Below are 25,330 nucleotides of genomic sequence, written 5' to 3' on the forward strand. Positions count from 1 at the left end.
CCAGCACCCTGGGATCAAGACCTGAGCCGAAGGCAGATGCTTAACTGACTGAGCCACCCAGACATCCCTGGATATGTGTTTTAAATGGGATGTAAAATTTAAGGTTTTCTGGTATGTTTCAGTAAATATATCTTAAGAATTTTTTGGTAGTTTATGATAGCACTAGTAGGGTATGAGGGTACTCATTTGTCTACAGTGATATCACTACTAGATAACATACATATTTTTCATTTATTTCTAATATGATAGTTCCAAAGAGAATTTATTATTGTTTTTATTGGAATGGTAATAATTTGAGCAAATAGAAAATTTCTTTTATGTTTTTCATTTTGGGGGGAATTGGTAGTTTTTCTTATTGCTTTATAGATTTTATTATACAATAGGGGTCATGGTGCCATTTTTTTCTTTCAAATGTTTGGTAAATTTCTTAATTATTTGCTCTGTCTTGACTTGTATTTCCCCGATTAAATAACCAGCTCCGTATATATCATGGTTCACACAGACTGGGCAAATAGTTAATGTTCAACTAATAATTTTTAAGTGGCTAAAAGCACTAATCTCTTAGATTTTAATTATTTATTAGATATTTTAAAATGTCTTTAAGTTTCACTAGCAACACAGATAATAAATTTCTAAACACAGGAGACTCTGCCTGTTTATGCAGTACTTGCAAGCACTATTTATTTAATTTTAATGAATATAATAATGTATATTAACATTAATGTACTTTGACTATAATATGTATTATGTAGTACTCTAATGTGAGCATACACAGTGTAATTAATATTCCTTTACCAGAGTTAAAGTGTAATGTGGCTAACTCTGTTTATTGAAGGAATATGAAATTCTTTCCTTCAAAATTCAATATAGGAAGTGTCATATTCTCATTTTTGTCTCTGCTGGATGGGACCTCCTAGCATCCAGAGACGGTTGGTCCCATGAGATCTGCTAATCCATTTGTTCCTTTCCTTGGTCAATAAATTCTTTCCTAGAGTTCAGCAAAATGAGTAATGTAAAGATACTTTGCTCCTCCAGGGAAAATGTTTCCTTTTTTTCTTTGCTTTGATACACTGTTCTTTTCATTTTTGTCTGTAGTTTAAAACATGAGGGAGAGCAGTAAATGACCAACTGAATGAAAATGAAAACTTAAGAGCTGCTGCCCCAGTAGAGTAAATGCCTTTGGGTAAGGAGTACCTCTCTTTTATTCCTCCTGTGGTCTATGGTCTATTTTTCTTATCTGCAAAGTACAGAAAATAACACTTTTCTCTGATGTGCAGATTAACTAAAAATGTGTCTATAAAGAGCTTAAATTTCTGAAGCAAAAAAAAAAGTTCTTTTTTCACTCTTAGGGTTCAAGTAGTCTTCAATCCCAAATCTTAATAGATAAGGCTATCATCAGAGCATTACAGAAGAATCCTGCAGTAATCCTTTGCAGTGTCTCTTAGTCTTCACTATTGTCTCTTTCTACCCTCCCCTACTTCTCCCATTTATCTGGCTTATAATTCCACTGCATAAGAGAAAAAATGTCTTGTTTCTAAAAATCAAACGTATCATTAGTAAGTCAGTAACTGGGATATGTCAGTCAACATACAGATATTTCACATGACAAAAGTATTATATATCATAGTAGAGCTATTTTCTATTACAGCAGAATTTGAGACTTTGATTTTTAATTTGAGATGATAAGCATTGCAGAAATGTGAACTCACTGCTGACTAAATCTGGACTTTATGACAGGTAGCATGTTCTATAATTTAAAATCTATTGAGGGTGTATATAAACTACTACTATTGATAGGAATTAAAAAACTGTATTGATCGGGGTGCTTGGGTGGCTCAGTCAGTTAAGTGTCTGCCTTTAGCTCAGGTCGTGATCTCAGGGTCCTGGGAATGAGCCTCACATTGGGCTCCATGCTCAGTGGGGAGTCTGCTTCTCCTTCTCCCTCTCCCCCTTCTCACCCCCAACTTGTGCTCTCTTTCAGTCTCTCTCAAATAAATAAATAAAATATTGTGTAAAAAAACCCCAAAAAACCCTGTATTGATCTTATGCTTCAATAAAGTCTTGTTGACAATCATAGAAATAATTAGATGCTGTTATTATTCCAGTTACAGGTAAGGAAACTGAGACACAATGAATATATTAGCCGAATTAGGCAAGGTCATGCTGCAGTAACAAATTAATCCCAAGCCCTCAGCAGCTTCACAAACCAAGATTTATTTCTTGCTTATATTACATGTCCACTGTTGGTCTCCATGTATTATTACTCAGGACCAAGTTGATGGAATTTCCATTGCTTATGACCCCTCCATCCCATTTCTTAACTTTGAGGGACTCTATATTGGGAAGGAGAAAACATGGAGAACTCATGCTGATCTCTGCCCTACTATGCATGTATCTTTTCCACTCATAGGCCGTTGGCCAGAACTCATCACATCTCTTGCTCATTTGTAAGAGATAGAGGAAATATAGTCCTTCCTTGTGCTTAGGAAGGAGAAGAGAATCAGATTTAAAACCTTAGAATAATTTCAACAAATTTTAAGTAGCTTGTCCACGGTCCAATAACTCGTAAATAATGGAACTGGAATTTAAATCCAGACAAACTGGCTCCAGACCCTGTACTCTTAACAGCCTCACTATTGTTAATATCTGATAATACCTGATGTCATTTTATGACCTCCATTCTTGCTCCAAATTATATACTTATTGACTTATTTTGGAATCATTTATTCCAAATATCCATTGCTTTAAAAATTAATAAAGAAATGGCTTCTTAAAAAATCATAGATTTACTCTTACCTAATATACCTCCATAGGTGACTACAGCTATTGAGCGTATTCTCAATAAATATTATATATATTTAAATTTTGTATATAAGTATCAGATATAATTAACATATAAATATGTATGATATTTACAACAAACAGCAATCACTGAGACTGTTCCAATGTCTGTCTGACCTACCTGATATTTTAAAGAGGTGTACCTTAATTGCTCATTCTCTTCAGATCCTTAAATGTCAATGTATATCTGTTACTTTGTAAGGTTACTGGTCAAGAAGGAGGACAAAGCATTCAGGACAGTCTACCCATATCCTGGGGCTATCGAAATTCTTTTTTTCTCAGTCTACAAAGAAAACAATATTTTAGTAACTCTAAGCCTGCGCAAACTCTGCCTAGTGTCCTAAGTAAACAGCAGATGAATTTCAGTTTTTCTTTATTATAATTTACATAGACTCTGCAAGAGCTATAAATGCTGAGATTTGATTTTCCTATCCATACCTTTAGTCTAGTCAAGGAAAACAAAAAACTGAGCACACGTTAGATTTCAGAATATCTTCTTGTTATTGCCTGCTCAACAGCAAATAATATGAGGATCATAAAGTCTTAAAGAAGATGCTGAATTTCTTGTGGGAATGGATAAAAGTGCTCCCTGGTGTGTTAAACTCATTCTAAAGTGTGAAAAGGGGAAAGAAAGACATTTTATTGTCAAGGGAATTTATGTGTAGATAAGGTTACAAATTTGTATGGGCCTGCTAGAAAAAGTATGTGCAACAATGAAATAAAGAATTTAGAATATTGAAGGTCCTGATTTTTTGTGCTTAGAGATTGGTGTCTTTCTTTTGATTTGGATTAAATTGTAACTCATTCTAATTAATTATTTTATTACTCTGTCAGAAAAATATTGAAATCATTGACAACGATATAATACCAAAAAAAAAAAAAAAAAGTCCAGCCGGAAAACAAACAACTCCCCCCTCAAAAAAAAAATAATTTAATAAAACCCTTTAACAATACAAATAGAATAAATGTAGGTAAGCTCAGATATGGTTGTCTTGTACATTTTGCAAAGTTAGAATTATCTATTAGATTTATACACATTTAGATGCTTTAGGGCCCGATTCATGTTATAAACCTCTCACTTTATATATAGGGAAAACTGGGCTCAGAAAGGTGAAGGTCATGCCTCTAAATATCTCACTAATGGCAAGGTAGAAGAAGTGAATTCTATTTACAGTTATCTTACATTGTTACATATTTGTCTTTTATCTTTCATTGAATTACAGTTCTGATAAATTTTCAGTTGTGGATATTATGATCTGTTATAATTATAGATGAAGATGCCTACTACAAATTTCTTAAGTTTCATGGAATAAGCAACAACAGCATTGAGGCAATGCAGAAGTAACCTTATATCAGCATATAGTGAACTAGGCCCTGATTAACAACATTATAATGAATTTAGTTGTGACTTTAGAAGGCTCAATTGGCTTTTCACCTTCTTATTCCACATAAGGATATTGCATATTACATATTCCTTCTATTCCACATACTCCTTCAATACTATTTTTGTCAACTCAAAGAAGAAATCCTTTTTTCTTCTAGGGTCTATGAGATTATGAAATGAACAATTACATAAAATAGCTTTTTATTGCAAAAATTAGTGTAATTACAAGCTTTTACTTTTTTGTATCAAAGCATTTTTAATGGTATTTCAAAGTTTTGTTTTTGTAATATTTATTTCAATATCTCTTAGTACTACATTCCTTCAGAGAAATTATTTGCATTGTTCCAAAACAACACAGGACAGGAGAAAGTCTTTCTATTCTTATCAGTCAGCAATTCATATATAACAATAGCTAAAACAGATCTAAAATATTAATAACATATTGAAATTTATCTCTACCTGCTCATAGATTTCTAATCTTCTTTCTCTGAGTCTGATATAAACTAGTCCCACTTTCGGCTGGCGTAGAATCCTGTAGGATAGCATAGAATCCTGAATTAACAGGAATAAGATATGGACTTTAATTCTCTCTAATCATTTCTATGATCTTAACCAGATTATTGACATTCTTCTGTGTCTCAGTTTTATAATTTATTTAAAAAATGTGTTGGATTAGAATCTCTAAATTTCATTACTTAAAAATTCTGACTCTGAGAGTTTCTATAACACCCTTTATAACTTAAATATTGGATAACAGTGAAATATAGAATAGCTTTGTTTTATGAATTGACTACTTTTTCCTTGTATTCCACTAGTTAAAAGACAACTGATCCTTAAATTCACATAGACTTTGGAGTTATTTAGCCAAACTAATCCCATCATACTGTACTAAGTTCATAGTCCTGTATTGAAAACTCACACTGGGTAGCAAGAAGCAACAGGTAGAAAATATAAGATCCTATTTTAATCAAAGGGCCAATAAAGAAATAGATTAGCTTTATTAGTAATCAGAGAAATTAAAATTAAAACTTCACTGAGATGGTATGTTTATACTTGCTAAATTGGTCAAAATTAAGAAGTCTGACCAAGTATGGGTAAACATGAGAATCAGTAGGAATATTCATATACTGCTGGTCTGTTGGTGGTAGATCAATTGATCCCTCCCACCTTAGGAAACAATTTAACACTGTTTAAGGATACTTACATATGAAAAGAACTGCACTTTTTTTTTTTTAAAAGAAGGGAATTATGAATGTACAATCCAGACTAGTCGCTATATCTGAGAGCAAGGCAGGGGATGGCATAAAAAAGGAACAAAGATTGAAAAATCTTGGGGTTTGATCTAGTTAAGTTGGGTGGTGGGTTAATTTATCATTTTTATTCAGAATTTATTTATATGTGACATATTCTTTTGTTTGTATCAAGTACTATGCAGTGTAAACATTATGTGGTAAGTATAACACATGTACTTTTATAAACTGAATCTCAACTTTTTGCTAAAATTTTTTCTGGGAACTATAAGAAATTTTATGTAAGAATGAGTTAGTTTTTCCCCAAAGGGAAAAAAATTATTACTAGGTGATAAACTAACATTCAATGAATTGGTATCAGAGATCTTCAAGATCTAGTTGTATATAAAAGTGAATAATATTCAGACTGCTGGAAGCAGAGGGATCAAATGATTATAATATCACATGAAGAGCACTTGTAAAGTTTTAATGGAAGCACATAAAAGAAATCCCCATTAAGGCTTAGGGAATCAATGGCATTTAAAAATTAAAAATAAAACAAAAGGAATTTACTAGACAGGAAAAGAAGTAGAGCAAACAGCATGGTCAAAGATGCTCAGGAATACTAAAGCAAAACATTTTGGGAAGAGCAAGTTGCCCAGGGAGTGTGACATTTGGAGGCCATGAAGTAGAGCGGTGGGGATATGTTAATAGAGGGGAAAATCAAGATATGAGAAGTGTGCCCTCCATATTAATACATTTGGATAATAATTGGTAAAGAATTGAGAAAATTTCTGGATGACTATGATTTCTTTCCTTGATAAGTGGGAGCATATTTTATGGGAAAAGGTGACAAATAATCTGTTAAACTTGTTAGGTTTCATATTCCTTATTTGAGAAAGAATGACAAGCAAGAGTACTTAGACATGCAGGCCAGTTTCTGGGGAGAGGTGAGACTTAGAGATGTAATTATATTTTTAAAAAATCAGCTTAGAAGTGGCAGGTGAACCATAGACTGGATAAAAGCATCTTGGGATAATGGTGAGGGAAATGAGAGTCAAAGGCAGAAATCTGGATTATAATAATCAAGAGGCTGCCATAAGAGTCTGAGAAAAAGAAATCAGATTGGTAGGGCTAACAAAAGAGGTAATCATTTCAGTAGGGAATAAAGGGTACTCTTAATAGAGTCCTTAGGTGTTAGACTGTACTGAGCCCTTTACACACTTTATTTCATGCCACACCCCCCCCACAGTCTTTGAAATACTATGTTATGTTCTTAATTTTTAAAATGAGTTGAATGAAGCAGAAAACAGTTAAATATGGTAATGCCACACATATCTGGTAAGTGTTAGCGATGAAGTTGAAACTCTGTTCTGACTGCAGCTCACACTCTTAAATGCCCCTCTGTACCAGAATAGATTGAGAGCTGATAATGCCCAAAGCCAAAAATTAATCAAATGGAAATTAATTAGAAAATGAAATCAAGATTGAAAAAGAAGCCATTAGATTTAGTAGTTAGTAAGAGCAAGTTTGATGTATTAGAATGAGGAATCAATTAAATCTTGGGGAATTTATGGAAAAATATTTTTTAAATGTAACTTAGAGGTAAGAGGGTTACAAAGAAATTATAAGACAAAGATGATAGGCAGCAATGATCTGTATAGTTAGACAAACTGAACAATAATGGACAAGTTACTTAATATTTCAGTATCAGTTTTCTCCTCTCTGAAATGTAAATAATCCTCAATTTGTTTTGGATGGGTAAATTGAGCAACATACATAAAATCTGTCACTATGAGCATTGGATAATAGAAGTTTAAATAATATTTGCAATCCCCTCACGTGTGATTTTACTCAGTTCTGCTTTTGAAGAATGAGAAGGATAGAACCCAGACCACAGTATGCCTATGTTGAGGAGCAGTAGAGAATACGGTAGTGGAGATATGAATGTAGACTATTTTGTAGCCTTTGACTGTGCAAAGAATTGCACTAGGGATGTAGTTGAGTGGGATGATGGGAATTAAAAGAAGAAAAGTTTATAGAATAGAGGGAGAGATAAACTGAAGATGGGAAAGTGGATGGCTCAGTGCCTTCAAAGAGGTGGATAGGATGGAGTTGAATCATATGCCTGCAAAAGATTAGATTTGAGTGAATCCCCTGATAACTTGTTTCTTTCCCTTCTTTTTAACCCCTTTGAATAACAGGTATTGGGTCATCTTGCAGTGGAAATTATATTAGACCAATTTGTAGAATATCTGAGGCAGGGTCCTTAGGCAAGTCTCAGTGTCTGCTACAGACTAAAGGTTTGTGTCTTCCCCAAATTCATATGTTGACGTTATTTGGAAGTGTGTGTGGGGGGAGAGACTTGGGAGGTAAATAGGGTTGGATTAGGCCTTGAGAGTGGGGCCCTGATGATGGGATCAGTGCCCTTATAAAAAGAGGAGGAGACACGGGATCTCCCTCAGTTTGTGACACCAAGGAAAGTCTGTGTGAGGGGAACTGACCATGTTGGTACCTTAATCTCTGACTTCCATCCTCCAGAACCATGAGAAATAAGTTTTTGTTGTTTAAGCCACCTAGTCTATATGATATATATATTTTTAAGATTTTATTTATTTATTTGAGAGAGAGCGAGAGCATGCTCACATGCAGGAGCAGGGGAGGAGGGGCAGAGAGAGAGAGAGAGGAAAAGCAGACTCCTGAATGAGCAGGGCTGCTATCCCAGGACCCCAGGACCCCGGGGATCATGACCTGAGCTGAAGGCAGATACTTAACCGACTGAGCCACCCAGGCACCCCTATATGATATTTCATCATAGCAGCTTCAACTGACTGAAACAGTGTCCCAGGGCTTACTTGGTCTACCCATTTGTATAATGAAGCCATTGGACTGAGAATCCTTGAAATCCTTTCCTGTTATTCTGACTTCAGTTCTGACAGTGTCTAAAACAGGTTTTTCTTGAATTTAGTGCTTGGCATCTTTTTGTTCTTAACCTGAAACTAATCCCTAAACTTTTGGGGGAAAAAAATCACAGAAGGCAGCCTGAGAATGTGTGAGAGTGGTTAGGGAGGGGAACTTTCAGTAGTTAGCCTAGGGAAGCCCACATGTTTATGGGCTAATTATGTACATATCAGGATCAGAACTTTCACTCTGTTTTCTTCTCTTTCTCTTTCTCCCACCTTGTTTCTTTCTTTCCTTTATTCTGTTAAAATAAAAAACAAATGGAGACCAGCCTTGAAAATTCCCTGAGCAGACAAAACCAATTTAGTCATACAAACAAAGCTTAGGTTAGCTTCTTTTCCAAGACTAACGTGACCTGGGTTATTTCTTGCTTGTGCCTCTGGAAATCATCAGGAAACTTGAACTCTTTTCCAAAATTGATATGAGGGGACCACTAATCAATTCCCTATCATTTAAGAGAATTCTAATACTATAACCAGTCACTGTGAAGAGTAAACCGCCACTGCTTTCTCACTGTATAAGCTGCTTTATAAAAATACGCCCCTGAGCTTCATTCCATCTTTTGGTCTGAGGGCTCTGGGTTCACAAACTGTCTTTTTGGTGTATGCACAAGGAATGTTTACCAATTACTACTTCAGTAATTCATTGGTTTTACTTCAGCAATTTTTAACTTTTGACACTTTCTTTTCATTCCTTCCTTTCTTTCTTCCTTTTTCCTACCTCTCCCACTTTTCAAAATGAAATTAGTAAATAGAAAAAAATAGCTCTTTTTATTCTCTATATTCAAATAAGATAGCTGGACCATTTTATGGGTGAAACATTTTAGATAATTTTGCTTACAGATATTGAATGTTGATTTACTCATGAATTTTTATATTAAAATTTGTCCATTTTTATAAAGAACAGAATAGGAATTCTATAGTACATATCTGACGTGTATTTCTTCACAAGTCATTTGGAAAATTTGAAGGTCAACATCTCACATGATTTCATGGACCCTTTCCAGCTCTAATTTTATGGTTACTGCCTATTCTTATAAGAGCACATTCACATACCTTATACTCACATCCCACACAAACCTTAACACATACGCAGTCACACACACACACACACACACACAGACTCCCCAAACACATCCACGAGCACATATACCCACATTTCTGCCAATAGATAAAATAAGAATAAGTAGTAATACAAATTTTCTAACAAAATTAGTTTATGACATTTCTGGAAGACACTGTAAACCAAATGTTTTCAAATATATTTTGATTTGAGGAAGAGTTTTAAAGATTCCCCCTTTTTTTTTAAAGAAAAGTGTTGAAATCTCAATGTATTTTAGGTTTCCTATCCCATTAGCTTTTTTCCCAATTATTTCTTAGGAAGAAAGTCTTAACATAATAATGATTTCTGTATTGTGCTGGAGAAAAGCGAGGTCTATGATACAGTGCTAATATGATACAGCTGAAATGCTTAATACCAAAAGTTTTTCATACCATTTCTTATCACATTAACACAGGGACAGCATTCCTCTCCTGGCCAGCTTAGTCTCCCCATTGCCTCCAACTCCTGGAGATTCATGAATATTTAAAAGTTGTGACAAAGCTCTTGTCGACTCTGTGCTATGGCTCAACAGCTGAAGTTGGCTTTCTTTTTTCTTCCAGAAGTTGGATTGTCTCAAGGAAGATTCTGTCACCTGCAGTGGAGCACAGCACCTGCGAGGAAGGGGTAGGCCTTGCCAGATACTCCTCAGAACACATGAATGAGGACTCTCTGATAGCAATCTGTTGTCATCCAATTGACTACACAGGACCAGTGGGCTACAGGCAACACATCTACCATGTCAGCAGCAAAAGGGGAGGTATGTATGTCCGTAGAGTTTTCTGTTTCTTCATTGCCAAGCTGCTTGCCAACTTGCTTGCGGTTACCAATGCAGCAATTTGACAGTTTACTGTTGATTCCCTTTAAGCTGATAGTTTTGCATAAGTACTTTGCATAGGCACTAAGGCATTTGAGAGAGAGCGAGAGCATGCTCACATGCAGGAGCAGGGGAGGAGGGGCAGAGAGAGAGAGAGGACAGTTTGAAAAAAGAACAAAGAAAAAGATGCCAATTTAATTGGATGGTTTATTTCACAAACTCAACATTTGCCTAACCAGTAAATTAGAATGTTAAAAAGTGGAAGTAGAGTTATATATTATGAAACCCCCTTAACTATCAGCCTCAGCCAACCATGTACTTTTGACTGTCTGAAACTCAAGAGATAAGAGGGTCGTTGGGGAGGAGAGGAGAAAGAGAACTCAAAGCCACCTGGATAAGCTATTGTAAATCCACTTGATAAAATGGTGAAGTTACCTTATTCTCAATCCTTCATATTACTTTTTGTTTTCAAGAAAAACAACTACTTATTTTAAGGATGGGATTATATACTTGTAGTTATTAATAACTTTTTTTTTACAAATATGAAGTTTGCTATATAAAAAAGTTCAGGAATAATTTTCTATTTAGTTTGAGATACATTTATTAGTATTCAAGTTATGAATTATTTTACTTTGATAATTTTTAGTACTGAATTAATAGTGATTATTTGGGATCACTTGGCTTTTCTATGTGTAAATGACTTATAAATGGGGAATTTTGTCACCATTTCTTGACATTAGCATATTTTTTTTAAAGATTTATGTATTTATTTAAGAGAGAGAGAGAGGGAGGGAGGGGCAGAGGGGGAGGGAGAGAGAGACTCTCAAGCAGACTCCCTGCTGAGCACCAAGCTTGATACCAGGCTCCATCTCAAGACCCTGAGATCATGACCTGAGCTGAAATCAAGAGTCGGACGCTTAACCAATTTGCCATCCAGGCACCCCTGCCATTAGCATATTCTTATATTTTATTTCAAATAAAACAGCAGTAATATAGTATCATCAGAAAAGAACTATCAAGAGAAATGATAGAAAAAAACAAAAGTTACATCACATCAATGTTTTCCATTTCTCTTTAAATAAAAATTCTATAAGCTATGTAGCCATTATTAAAAGAAAAAAAACTTTAGAAAAGCAACTGAAATGCTAACAATATCACTTTTAATCTGTCCAAATTTTTAGGAAAGGATAAAAATTCGGATATTTAAACCTAGCACTACAAGTTACCTTTACCCTGTGGACATTTGTTTATATAGACCAAACAGCTATGAAACTGAGCTGTGTTTTTGGCACTTTAAGGGACAAAGACATAAAAGCCAAAAACCAGGTTTGTGCACAAGACAGAGTCTGATACCCTTCCCCATCTTAAGCTGAGAACTGATTGGCTATAATTTCATGGCAAAACTAACTGGAATTATTAGGACTTCATCAATAATTCAGTTTAGTGTTCTGGCTCCTGAATGGTCCAGTGAACTTCACATGTATAATTGGACTAAATATTTCCTGGAAATATAGTGCCCTTAGGATTCCAGATGAAGCTAATGAAATTCTTTTCTGGGAAAAAGATCTGTTAACCCAGACCTCAAATTACCCCATAAATTAATTTTCACACAGTGTTCAAGTTATAGCCTAAAATAACTAGACACACAGTAAGACACAATAAATAAAAATCAGTGAAAAACAAAACAAAAAACAGCACAAAAACTTGAGATATTGAAATTATCAGACACAGGTTATAAAATAACCAACTTTAAAAGACATGGGGGAAAATCTTGAAAATAATTACAGAGAGCAAGAAACTATAAAAAGTAAAATGCTGATTTGGAAAAGAATCAAATAGAAACTCTGAAAGTGAAAAACACAAAAATTAAAATTAAAAACTATAGATTAAACACAACTAAATGAAGCTTATTAATCAGAATTATTAAAGAATATAGAGAAGATATGGAAAATACAAAATAGAAAATAGGCATTGAGGATACTATAAAAATTATAGTAATCTATTACTTATATCTTCTGTAATATATATTTACAATAGAATGAGAAAACTTCAATTTTTTTAAAGATTTTTTTATATTTGAGAGAGAGGGTGGGTAGGAGCAGAGGTTGAGAGAGAGGGTCAAGCAGACTCTGCACTGAGCATGGAGCCCGACATGGGGCTCAATCCCAGGACCCTGAGATGATGACCTGAGCTGAAACCAAGAGTCAGACGCTTAACTGACTGAGCCACCCAGGTGCCCCAGAAACCTTTGATTAAAAAAAAAAAAATCTAACCTGGAATATTATACCCAATGAATATATATTTCAAAATCACTTTCAAAATACACATTTTCAAGCACATGGGTGGCTCAGCTGGTTAAACATCTGCCTTCACCTCAGATCATGATCCCAGGGTCCTGGGATCGAGCCCTGAGTCAGGCTCCCTGCTCAATGGGGAGCCTGCTTCTCCCTCTGCCTCTGCCCTTTCCCCTGCTTCTGCTCTTTCTTTCAGATAAATAAATAAAATCTTCAAAATACACATTTTCAAAGAAATATAAACATACAATTCACCACCCAGAGAAGTACACTAAATTAAATTATAAAGGATATATGTTAGTGTAAAGCAAAGTGATCCAAAATGGAAGATTTGAGGATAGGAAAGAATGAAGAGCCAAAATAGTGGGGTAAATATTTGCAGAAGGGAGAACAAATGAGCATTAATTGTCTAAAACCAGCAAACAAATAAGAAAAAAGACCCAAAACAAGAAAATGTTTTGGATTATAAAATAGAGAATTAAAACAAATACAGAAATAGTACATAAACTGACAGAGAATAAACTATTCTGGTAATTTAAAGTAATTAATTTATCAAGTAAGAGAGCAAAAGTTTTGATTCAAGTTACATTTGGTAAGTAGAGAACGCATGTTGCAATCCAGATGAACCAATACAGAAGACCTGATTTTCAAATCAAACTCCTAACCCTTATCAAGTTTTACTATTAATTTCAAGAATAGACTCTGAGAAACAAAGTGAGAGTTCTAGAGGGGAGGGGGGTGGGGGTTGGGTTAGCCTGGTAATGGGTATTAAAGAGGGCACGTACTGCATGGAGCACTGGGTGATATACGCAAACAATGAATCATGGAACACTACATCAAAAACTAATGATGTAATGTATGGTGATTAACATAACATAAAAAAAAATGAATAGAGGTGATAAAGAGGATCTGCAGAGCAGGGAGAGGTATGGGCATTGAGGTAGCTACTCAAGTTTTCCTTCTCTTAAGGGATATCCAGTCTCTGGTCCAGACTGGAAGTCATTTCTAAGTGAGGTACATAAATTATCACCTCACACAACTGGGAGGGTTCATTCATGTCCATTTCATACTTCCAGTTTACATGATGTATTCTTAGAGAAAAATGCTTCATAAATTTATGGATTCTAAAAGGCTTATTACTATAAGTAATCCTTTAGCCTGAAATTCCTCTTTAAAACATTCCATAAAGATTTACCTCCTAGAAAATATCATTAATCTGTTTACCTAGAATACCAGTAGTCGTGTTTATCAGGAAATTAGGCCAGGTCACCTGCCTTGTTTTCTTTCCCCTGGGTACATCCTTCCTGTAATCTGGAAAGGAATGAATTAGAGGTTAGCTGTTTAACTCCTTCCTTTCCACTATGGTAACCAATGAAAGAAGCAAAATATGTAACTCTCGTATTGGTACAAAAGACAAAGTGGAATGATAACAGAATAATGATTTAATTCTACAGAAGGCAAAAACAGAGGACAAATAGAAAGCATAAAATAAGATGATAGAATTAAATGTAAATATTGCAGTAATCATATGTTAATGTACAAGTATGTTTGAATTCAAAGATGATAATTATTTGATAAAAAATAAAATCCAGTCATAAGTTGTTTGTGATAAATCTGAAATAGAGTAATATAAAAAGGATTAATGTAACATTTACATTCAGATAGGCATGTAAATACCAACCAAAAGAAAGCAATTTTTTTTTTTAAAGATTTTATTTATTTATTTGAGACATAGAGAAAGAGAGAGAGAGCACGTGAGAGGGGGGAGGGTCAGAGGGAGAAGCAGACTCCCTGCCGAGCAGGGAGCCTGATGCGGGACTCGATCCAGGGACTCCAGGATCATGACCTGAGCCAAAGGCAGTCGCTTAACCAACTGAGCCACCCAGGCGCCCCCAAAAGAAAGCAATTTTAAGTACATTGATGACATTCAAAATATACTTTGTTGCAAAAAGCATTATTAGAAATAAAAGTTACTTCAAAATGATAAAAAGATTCAATTCACCAGGAAATTGTGCTATTTTAATTTGTCTCAATAATGTTCTTAAATTATGTAAGGCAATTGAAATAAATCCATAATCATAGTGGTTGATTTTATTTGTTTATTTGTTTATTTATTTATTGTCATTTATATCAGTTAGGGATTCATTTATTCAACAAATAATTGTTCAGTGCCTGTTTTGTACCAAGAACTATTTTTTCCAGCTTTATTGAGGTATAATTGACAAATACAATTGTAATATTTTATAAAGTGTACAATGTGATTTCATATACTTTCTACTTTATGAAATGATTACCCCAATCAAGCTAATTAATATATTCATCACATTACGTAGTTATCATTTTGTGTGTGTGTGGTGAGAACACTTAAGATTTACTCTCTTAGAAAATTTCAAATGTACATTATTATTAACTATAGTTACCACATTGTGCATTAGGTCTCCAGAACTTATTCTTTTTAAAACTTAAAAAAGTTTGTACCTTTTGGCCAACATCTCCCCTTTTCTCCCAGCCTCCAACCCCCAGTTACCAAATGTTCTATATTCTGTTTCTTTGAGTTCAACTTTTTAAAAAAAATAGGTTTCCCCATGTAAGGGATGCCATACAGTATTTGCCTTTCTCTTTCTGGTTTATTTTACTTACATAACGCCCTCCAGATTAATTCATGTCATTGCATATGGTAAGATCTCCTTTTTATTGGCTGAATAATATTTATTTATCCATTGATCAACACTTAGGTTGTTTCAGTGTCTTGGCTGTTGTAAATAATGCTGCGGTGAACATGGAGGTGTAGTTATCTTTTCAATATAGTGACTTCGTTTCCTTTAAAAAAATACCCAGTAGTGGAATTGGGGAACATACGGTAATCAATTTTTAATTGGTGGTCAATTTTTTTTTTTTTTTGAGAAATCTCCTTACTGTTTTCCATAGTGGCTGTACTTATTTATTTATTTATTTATTTATTTATTTATTTATTAAACAATGTTTTTTTAATTTGACACAGAGAGCATAAGCGGGGGGAGCAGCAGGCAGACGGAGAGGGAGAAGCAGTTTCCTGCTGAGCAGAGAGCCCAACACAGGGCTCAATCCCAGGACCCCGGGATCATGACCTGAGCTGAAGGCAGACACTTAACTGACTGAGCCACCCAGGTGCCCCATGGCTGTACCAATTTACATTTCCTTTCACACCAACAGTAGACAAGAGTTCCCTTTTCTCTACATTCTCACTAACAATTATTATCTCTTGTCTTTTTGATAATAGCCATTCTAACAGATATGAGGTGATATCTCATTGTGGTTTTGAATTGCATTTCCCAATGATCAGTGATGTTGACATCTTTTCATATACCTATAAGCCATTTGCATGTCTTTTTTAGAAAATTGTCTACTTTGATAATTTTTTAATTGAGTTACTTAGGATTTTTTTTTTTTTTTTGCCATTGAGTTATGAGCTTCTTATGTATTTTGGATATTTACTCCTTATGAGATATATGATTTACAAATATTTTTCCCATTCTGTAGGTTGCCTTTTCATTTTGTTGATGGTTTCCAAAGCTGTGCAAAAGATTTTTAGTTTGATGTAGTCTAACTGGTTTATTTTTACTTTTTTTTTGCCAGTCCTTTTGGTGTCAGATCCAAAAAAATCATTGCCAAGACCAATGTCAAGGAATTTATTCCCAATGTTTTCTCCTAAGACTTTTATGGTTTTTCATCTTATGTTTTAAGTATTTTATTCATTTTAAGTTGATTTTTGCATGTGATATAAGATAGAGGTTCAGTTTCATTAATTTGCATATGTATATCCCATTTCCCCAGCACCATTTATTAGAGAGACTATCCTTTCTTCATTGTGTATTCTTGGTGCCTTTGTTGGAAATTAGTTCATGTATTTGAGTGGGTTTATTTCTGGGCTATTCTGTTCCATTGTTCTGTATGTCTGTTTTTAGGCGAACACCATAATATTTTGATTACTATAGATTTGTAGTATAGTTTGAAATAAGGAGGTGTGATGCCTCCAGTCTTGCTCTTCTTATTCAGCATTGCTTAAGCTATTCGGGGACTTCTGTGGTTCCATAGGAATTTTAGGACGGTTTTACCTCTTTTTAAACTCATCTCTCTTAGTAATTAGTGAAATAGGCCAAAAAATTTGTTAAGTATGTAGAAGATCTAAGAAACATTTTAACAATTTTAACCTAATGGCACATATAAAATATTTCACCCAACAACTATAAAATATTCATTAAGCATACATGACATAATTATAAATATTAATCATGTGTTAGTCCACAAATCATGTCTCAATAAACTTCAAATGATTCAAATCATACAGAGTATACTCTTTGACAATAGTGTCTTAGTCTAGATATCAATTACAAAAGATAATTTAGTTATCCTGTATGTGGGGATTAAAACATGTAAATCTACATGACCTATTTAAAAGCCAAATGCTAAACTCTAAGAGCTCCTGGGTTGGGGTTGATAGGGGTAGATGTAGGGAAGAAAAAATAAATAAATAAAATTCAATTATATTATAAAAGGAAAAAAATGAGAGGCAAAAGAGCACAGACTAATTTTCAATTCATAAATTTATTTCTAGCAAGACTATGAAGTGAGTATAAAGGCAGAGTAAGGCATTTATAAGCATGAAAAGACTTATAAAACTTATCTCCAGTGTACACGTTATTGTTAGGATACTGAAGAATAAACTTCATAAAAAGAAGTTAGCAAACAGGTTGAGGTAAAAAGCTAAGATACAAGAAACAGTGTAACTGACTGAAGAGAGTAGCAAAGAGTTTCCGGATGGGCTATAAACCTACAGATGAAAACAGATTGGAGGTGGAAGATTCCAGGAGGAAAAGTCCAGGAAAACAAACAAACAAAAACACAGAGAGTAAGTAAATTAATTAATTAATTAAAATTTAGAAGAGAACCTCATGATGCCAGATTAATAGCTATCAACCATTATTGCCTCTCATATTACCATTGCCTGGGGAGTTCTAAAATAATAGCAATGGCTGGGCACCATTAACAAAGTTTTGATTTAATGAATCTGAGTAAGGTAAGTGGTGTGTGTGGTAGGTTTTTTGGGGGGAGAGGGTATCTCAGAGGCAGAGGGCTGAACTCATCACACTCCTCATTTTATGGCCATTGTCCTCATTGGTCTTTGCAAGATCCCACTCCTAATTTTCTTATTTCTTTTTATCCCTATGCCACACTTCATTTCTTCACCGTAAGAATGTCTTCTTCATTCTTGTCACATGGAAGATGTCTTCACTGTAAGACACCATTTTGATATGTTTGCTATGTATTGTCTGTATCTATAGTAACTGTACAAAATGGGTATTATTTCGAATGCATGTATTTAAGTAATGTAAGTACTAAAGACTGATACATCTCATTCTATTTCTTTTTTTTCTTTTTACTTTCTTTTGAACACTGTAAAGTCACTCCATGTTGTTCTTTGTATTTATCCCATTTTTTTCTGTGGGATACGCAATTTACATGAAACAACAAGGGATTATTGACTCTCAGGATTCTAGGGCAATTCTTCTGCTGGTTGTGCAGGGTCTTAAGCATTTGCATTCGTCTGTAAAGTCTTTAAAGGTTATGCAGCCTTGGCCTCTCTCTCCTTGTGGTTTTCCATCTGGGCTTCTTTACATCATGTTGTCTCATGGTTCCCAGAGAGCAAAAGCAGAAACTCCAGGGAGGTCCTTTGAGACCTAATCTAGGAACTAGAATAATATCATTTCATTCTCATTTCATTGGTCAAAACAAGTCAAATTCCAGCCCAGATTCAGGAGGAAGGGAAACAGACCGTTTGTTAATGGAATGAACAATGAATAGCAAAGTTACATAGCAAAGGGCATGGACAAAGAGAGGCATGCTTCACTGAGGCTCTCAATTGTAACTGTCAGCCATGTAAGTAAAAGAAAAAGACCCCCAAAAATTGTAAATGGAGGAAAAATAAGAAAGTGTAAAAAAAAAAAAAAAGAATAATTGTAGACTACTACTTAGCTCTGAATAATATTTGTGTCACCATTATAATAATGTAAATATTATTTGTTAATTTGAGTACAGAGTGTGATAATTTTGGGAAGGCTAAATGGTCATCCAGCATCACAAAATATGAACAAATAATTTATGAAATGAATAAATTAAGGGAAAGCAGCATGGTATATTATTTTTAAATTTCAGAATAAATACTTGAAGAAATAACTTGAAGAACTGAAAGTTGTTGCCAGTAGGGAGTGGTTTGTGCACTGGAAAAACCAGGAATTCCTGCTTTCCATCTGGACCTTTTATCAATTTTGTAATGTGTGTACAAGAGTTATTATGATTGAATTTTAAGGAAAATCAAAACTAAAACCCAAATGCATAAACAAAAATAATTAAGTTGCTAATTTTTTTTCTTAAAATATCTCTTGATTAGCCTCCCTACAACAAAATCTTTTCTTTTTTAAAGATTTTATTTATTTATTTGACAGAGAGAGACACAGAGAGAGAGGGAACACAAGCAGGGGGAGTGGGAGAGGGAGAAGCAGACTTCCCGCGGAGCAGGGAGCTCAACGCGGGGCTCGATCCCAGGACCCTGAGATCATGACCTGAGCCGAAGGCAGACGCTAGCCACCCAGGCGCCCCACAACAAATTCTTCCAACAACTAACTAGCATATGTAAGACACTGGTTAAGGCAAAATCTGTCTTACACGCTGTAGACTAGGATTTGAAATCAGCATGTTTATATTGACATGCTTATATTAACAGACTCCAGGAGGAAGTTTTTCTCACTGCAAGGCTGAGGAGAATGCTCTTTTAAAAAGGCACAGACTGTGCTTGATCACCCAAATAAATCTTTGAATGGATTCTGAAATTCCACCTGAAAGCTAGGCAGACGTACCTTCTGGCACGATAATCATGGACCATTCCAGAGCAGCCTGAATAAGGGTCCTTGGACTAACAAGGCCTGAATCCATTCTTGATTGTAACAACAAACGTTTGGCAGGAAATCTTCGCGGTTGTGGCTGAAGTGTGGGCTGGAGGAACTGAGGATCATCACTGGTGCATTACATTTTGCAAAAGAGTCCCGACATTCTAAGTGCTTCAGGCAGGTCAAAGCCAGGAAAGAAGCCCTGGTAACAATCCAAAGGGTTTTGCATTTTTGTATTATGTTTTGCATTTAGTTTGTATACAAGTCTATATTACAGTTTTGTTTTTTATGAGCCCCTTCCCTTTTAAGAACCTAGCATACAGGAAAAGCATATCCTATTTCAATTCAGGAAAACAGCAGTAAAAGAAAGCCTGTTTGATACAAGGATTTGAAATGGAAGGTTTGCAGATGAACATGCTTGCAAGCTGTAAAATGAAGATATAATTTATGTAGAACTATTTTTGCGTACTATTTTTATTACATCCATGGAAAATATACATAGAAAAATGAGTGTAAAAAGATGCTGTATCATGTTTAGGCGACGGTATCTGGGCTATAGGATTCTGGATTTCTTTTTTTTTAACCTCTAATTATTTGTATTTTCTGTAGTAACCACAAACTACTTTTATGATAGGAAATAGCTATATTAATTTTTTAAAAGACTTAATAGGACAGTGACTGTTCTATTGGAAAAATAGGAAAAGAAGCACCAAAAAATTCAGGATGCAATCAACTTAGCAGAAAGATTGTATTTGATAGTAAAAATGGCAAAAGAAAAGTCAGTTGTTGCACAGGGTGGGCGACTGTCGATTGGTTCTTCTGTTAGCCCTCTCCTCTTTAAATGCTCCTGGCATTCTTGATCACCATGATTATAACTCCATCCACACTTTCTCTTGCTTCTAGCTGGGTCTCTCCTTCTAAGATGGTTGGTAAATTCATAATATTCTTATTTGCCCTTTACTTCCTGATAGCACTCTGACAATGTAAACAAAATCTTGAAGACTGGGTGGGCTGACCTCATTAGATAGTATGAAGTTATTTATTCAAGAGAACTTAAACCTCACACCTAAATGAGGTATACCTGACTACCGAAACATAGTGTAACTTATAGTAAAAATTAGTGCTTAAATGTAATATAATCTGGTTGCTACTCTTCCACACCTTCCCTCCCATTAATGGTGCAGTGTATTTCCCTGCTTGTTGACCTTGGGCTTGGCCACTTGATTTATTTTGGCCAATGAAGTATTAGCAGGTATCAAGAAATCAGAAGTTTGCACTTGTGCTTGTATGGTTGGGCTTGTTCTTATGTCTCAGCCATTGCCATAAAAGGAATTTAGCAAGATTTTCTCACTGGTCTGAAGAGGATAAGAGCCATGTGGAACTGAGCTGCCCCCAGATGAGCCCTGTTCCAGTCAGTCAACCACCCAGGCATGGGAACAATAATAAATTATTAATTTTAAGTTACTGAGTTTAGAGATGTATTGTTCTACTGATATAGAAATTGTTACTGATAAGTGGGGTGCTGTCATTATATACATATTTAGAATTGGGAAGTGGTAGGTGAGCAATCTGTTAAAAGATATAAGGACATTGTTATAGGATGCTTTAAAATTTGCAAGCCTGTGTCACATGTTACATAATAGTACAGTAACTATCACAGTTTGTCTGGAACTGAGAGGTTTCTTGGAATGTGAGACATTCAGTGCCAAAACTGGGAAAGTCATGGGCAAATCAGGATGAGTTGATGACCATATGAAATGTTGAAATATTTGACAGGGTTGTTGCTTGCAGTAACACATGTAATATAGTAAATGGACCTTAAGAACTTGTCCACTGGAGAAGGATGGTAGCCAGGTAGATATCAAAATCATCGTAGCTACATGTAATACTATTCTGCAACACATACGTTAAGGAAAGAATTGTCCAGTTTGCAAGCAGAACTGTTGGCTTGGAAGCTAGAACTTTTTCTCAACTCTAGACTCTTCTGCTAGCAAATTTTAAAACAAGGATGCAGACAGTAAGATATACACTCAGGGTAAAAACCAAGTCAAAGATATGACCCCAACACCCTTCTGTTAAATTCTCTAGAAGTGATTAAGTGGTCTCTAGTGGACACTTTTAGCCAGGCAGTAGGTCTCCTAGAAAATGTGTGGGCCAGATATGCCCAAAAACCAAATAATTAAGTCTGGAGAGAAAGACATTTACCCCCAAGACTTGGGGAATCTGATACATAGAACACCCACAAGGTATTTGGAAGAAATATCTTACAAAATGCCATAAATCTGAACTAAAAGATACTAATCCTGCTTTAAATAGTAAATAAAACAAAAATATTTCTGGGCCCCCAACTTTCTGCATGCAGAAAGCAGTCTGGGAAAGGGAAAGCTGTTTCATTGCTAAAAAAAATTTCAGGGGTGCCTGGGTGGCTCAGTTGTTAAGTGTCTGCCTTTGGCTCAGGTTATGATCCCAGCGTCCTGGGATCGAGCCCCGCATGGGGCTCCCTGCTCTGTAGGGGGCCTGCTTCTCCCTCTCCTACTCCCCCTGCTTGTGTTCCCTCTCTCACTGTCTCTCTCTCTGTCAAATAAATGAATTCTTTTAAAAAAATTTCATTTTATAATGCCGTCTTCAGATATGACTGAGGAAGATGAAAACCATGTGGAGCAGCCCTGGACCCACTGAGCTCTGGCCAGGAGCAAGGCTCCCTTTTGCCTATTCACAGACCCATGCGAGTAAATGCTCGTTCTAAGCCACTTAGAATTGGGATGTTTTGTTACAATCAGAGGTAGCTGGCTGACACAAAGCCCTTTGTATATGCTTACAAACCAGTGTGAGGCTCCATACCTACTATAAAGGAAATTTAAAGTTGGTAAAAGTAACAGATGTCTGCCCCCAAGAACTGCATATCTTCTTCTTCTAATTGCAAAGTGAATACTTAATACATATTCATTGACTTGGTATGCGGCCTAAGATTGCCAGAATTTTGGAATGTGAGATAGATATGCCCTGTATCTTAGTATTATTGGAATATCGGGGGAATGTGGTCCATTCCTTGTATGATCTGTGCTAAAAAGTAAAGAGGGAATTGGAAGCAGTATAGCATGTGTGATGTAAAGCAAAATATTCTGCTGAAATCAATCACATGGCAAATAGCTTACAATCTTGATATGATATTTGGTTATGTTTTCACTGTAGAAAGAATGCCTCAATAGGGTTTAAACCTCCCAATATTATGAAAAATGTCAATATTACAAATAGACTCAAAATAATTATAAATTATAGAAAAATTAAAGTTTACTAAGTGGAAAGCAAAATAAATACATAATTAGATGACTGGGCAAAATGATTTTGCTATGTTTTGGAAAATCAGTTATACATGTGAGTCTTCACTGATAAAAATACTAATTATTTTATTATTTTAATGAATGTTTGTGGTTTATTTTATTCTAGCTACTTAAAAATAATACTTTCTATTTTATATTTCTAGAAATTGCATATCTGCCATTTTCAAAGCAGAACTATTTCATAGCAGAATTAAGGATAAGAGGCAACCTTAGTTTATATGCAAAAAAGGAATGGAATAGGTTAATTTTTCTCTTTAGCAAAAAAGAACTTCCCACTATTATAATACACATTGGGTAGTCAGTCAAAACCATTTATTGAGTGCTTACCAGGGGCAAAGCACCGGGGGGATATATAAATGTTTCCTTAGCTCTTTAAATGTCATTTAAATAAAAGAAGCAGAGAGAAAAAGAAGTAAAAAATTGAAACCCCAAATATTAGAAAAGTATTGTACTAATATAAATTTCATTTGTAAAAACTCACTAAAAGATCCAAAGAGTAATTGGAGTGAGTAGACTTCAAGGAAACTTCCTGAGGTTCTCAGAAAATAACTTTGGTTTATAAAAGTAAATGCATTACTGATTAATGCTGTTCACTCTTTTCTTAGATGCCTAACATACAATCACCTCCATTCTGAGGAAGTAAATTTTAACTTCGGTCTCTAAAAGCAGAACTCAGTGCTAACTGTATAATTATGTGATTCAATCAGGAAATAACTTTCTTATCAATTCACTTCTCTTTCGCAATCTGGGGTGCCATCAACCTTCCTATGAGGGCAGCTCCATCTCAGAATAGTGAGAACTTGACCCTGAGAAACGAGACCTGGGCTACACTGGTCTAGAGTTATTGTCAAGAGAAACTCGCATCATTGCCACTCACGTACCTGTTCATTGCACAACCCTTCACTTTGGCAATGAAGAAGCTAAAAATAGCCAAACATCCACAAAAATGCTGTTCTGACTTCATAACTTCATTAGTCATCAAGTAAAAATGATCTTGCCATCACCCTATTGAAAATAAAAAGGGAAACACTGTTTAGATTTAACATGCCCAAGCTCCACTTTGCCTCCTCTTCTCTCACCTCCTACTGACTCTTCCTCTGATTTTTTTTCCTCTTGGGAAATGGCATCACGATCTAGCCCACTGCCTAAGCTGAGTACTTCACGATCGTCTTTGCTCTTCTGTCATAGATCCAGGTTCAGATAACTTCCAAATTACCTTTCTAGTTTTAACTTTTATTTCCACTGTCCCTGGCAAGTGATATACATTCAATAAATGAGAATTGTCAGTGTACGCTCTTCAGCAAGGCCCTTTGCTGTAGCCCACTGTCCTAATCTCGCCTGTAGCTGTATCTTCTCATGCTCACTGCACTGTACCATGTTTCCAAAACACTTTCAAATAGTGATTTTGCACAAGCTAGGAGCTCTCTTTGGGCTGTCTTCTCCCAGTTTTTCTCCCAGGTGAACCTCTACTCAATATCAAATTCCCAGTCTTCATAACTTTCCCTGATATTTAACAACTCCCTGATTATGTTCCTATCAAGTTTTCTATCCACTTTTAATATATCACTTGTCACCTTGCATTTTAGATGTTTGTCCTTGTTTCCTCTGGTGGCATCCTGAGAGTTGGAATTGTGTCTTACTTATTTTTGAATTTGCAGAGTATGGCAGAGTGCTTGAAATATTGAAGGTGCTCAATAAGTTGTTTGTAATTTTCTGTCCTCTATACAAGCATTATGAAAATCTTATGATTTACGGAAGACTTGAATGTAATAATGGTCTCTGTGCCATGCCAGGTGCAGAAGTAGTCATCATTTGGAACCACAGTTGATGGAAATGTTCGTTAGGCCACTAAGAGTGCTATAGATGTGGAGAAGTCTTTCCAAATTCAGTGAAAATACAGGACCTCCAGCTAAATTTGAAGGTCAGAGAGATAATAAGCTTTAGTACAAGTGGATCTCAAATGTTGCATGGGACATACTTATACTGAAGATTTATTTATTCTCTGTCTGACCTTCAAATTTAATTGGGCATCCTGTTTTTATCAGGCAATCCTCCAGGTCAAAGGGAAGTAGACTGTGTACAATGGAAGAGAAGCAGTAATTTGGGTAACTATAAACCCTGGTTTGCCCTTAAGAGGACTGGTTTACATTTACTGTCTTCGTGTAACTTTCCCACTTCATGATAGTTCCCACTTTGACCTTCAAATATGACCTGATTTGGACATGGATCATATGATCACAGCAAATATCAATAGTAGCTCAGCTCATTATTTAACAAAGATGACAAGTATAATATTGTGATTAGTTTTAGCAATACATTGTTAAACTTATAACAAACCCAAATGTATAGCTTTGACAGCAGAGGAAGCCAGTTGGAAGAGTGACATTTCTGGACAGTGTGAAAAATGGTGGATGGAATTGGAAACGCTTGTTCAGCTGAGAT

General features: G+C 35.2%; 1 long non-coding RNA gene across 1 annotated transcript in view; it reads left to right on the forward strand.

The window, feature by feature from the left end:
* Nucleotides 1-10,103: 10,103 nt before the first annotated feature.
* LOC145720817 (uncharacterized) overlaps nt 10,104-25,330 on the forward strand; it is a 34,736-nt gene continuing 19,509 nt past the window's right edge. The window contains exon 1 of the long non-coding RNA XR_014144025.1: nt 10,104-10,273. This is a non-coding gene — a long non-coding RNA (uncharacterized LOC145720817). The remainder of the gene's footprint in view (nt 10,274-25,330) is intronic.

This window comes from Leptonychotes weddellii, chromosome 3 (genome assembly GCF_054177405.1).
Source record: "Leptonychotes weddellii isolate Sample4059 chromosome 3, ASM5417740v2, whole genome shotgun sequence".
NCBI classification, from domain to species: domain Eukaryota; kingdom Metazoa; phylum Chordata; class Mammalia; order Carnivora; family Phocidae; genus Leptonychotes; species Leptonychotes weddellii.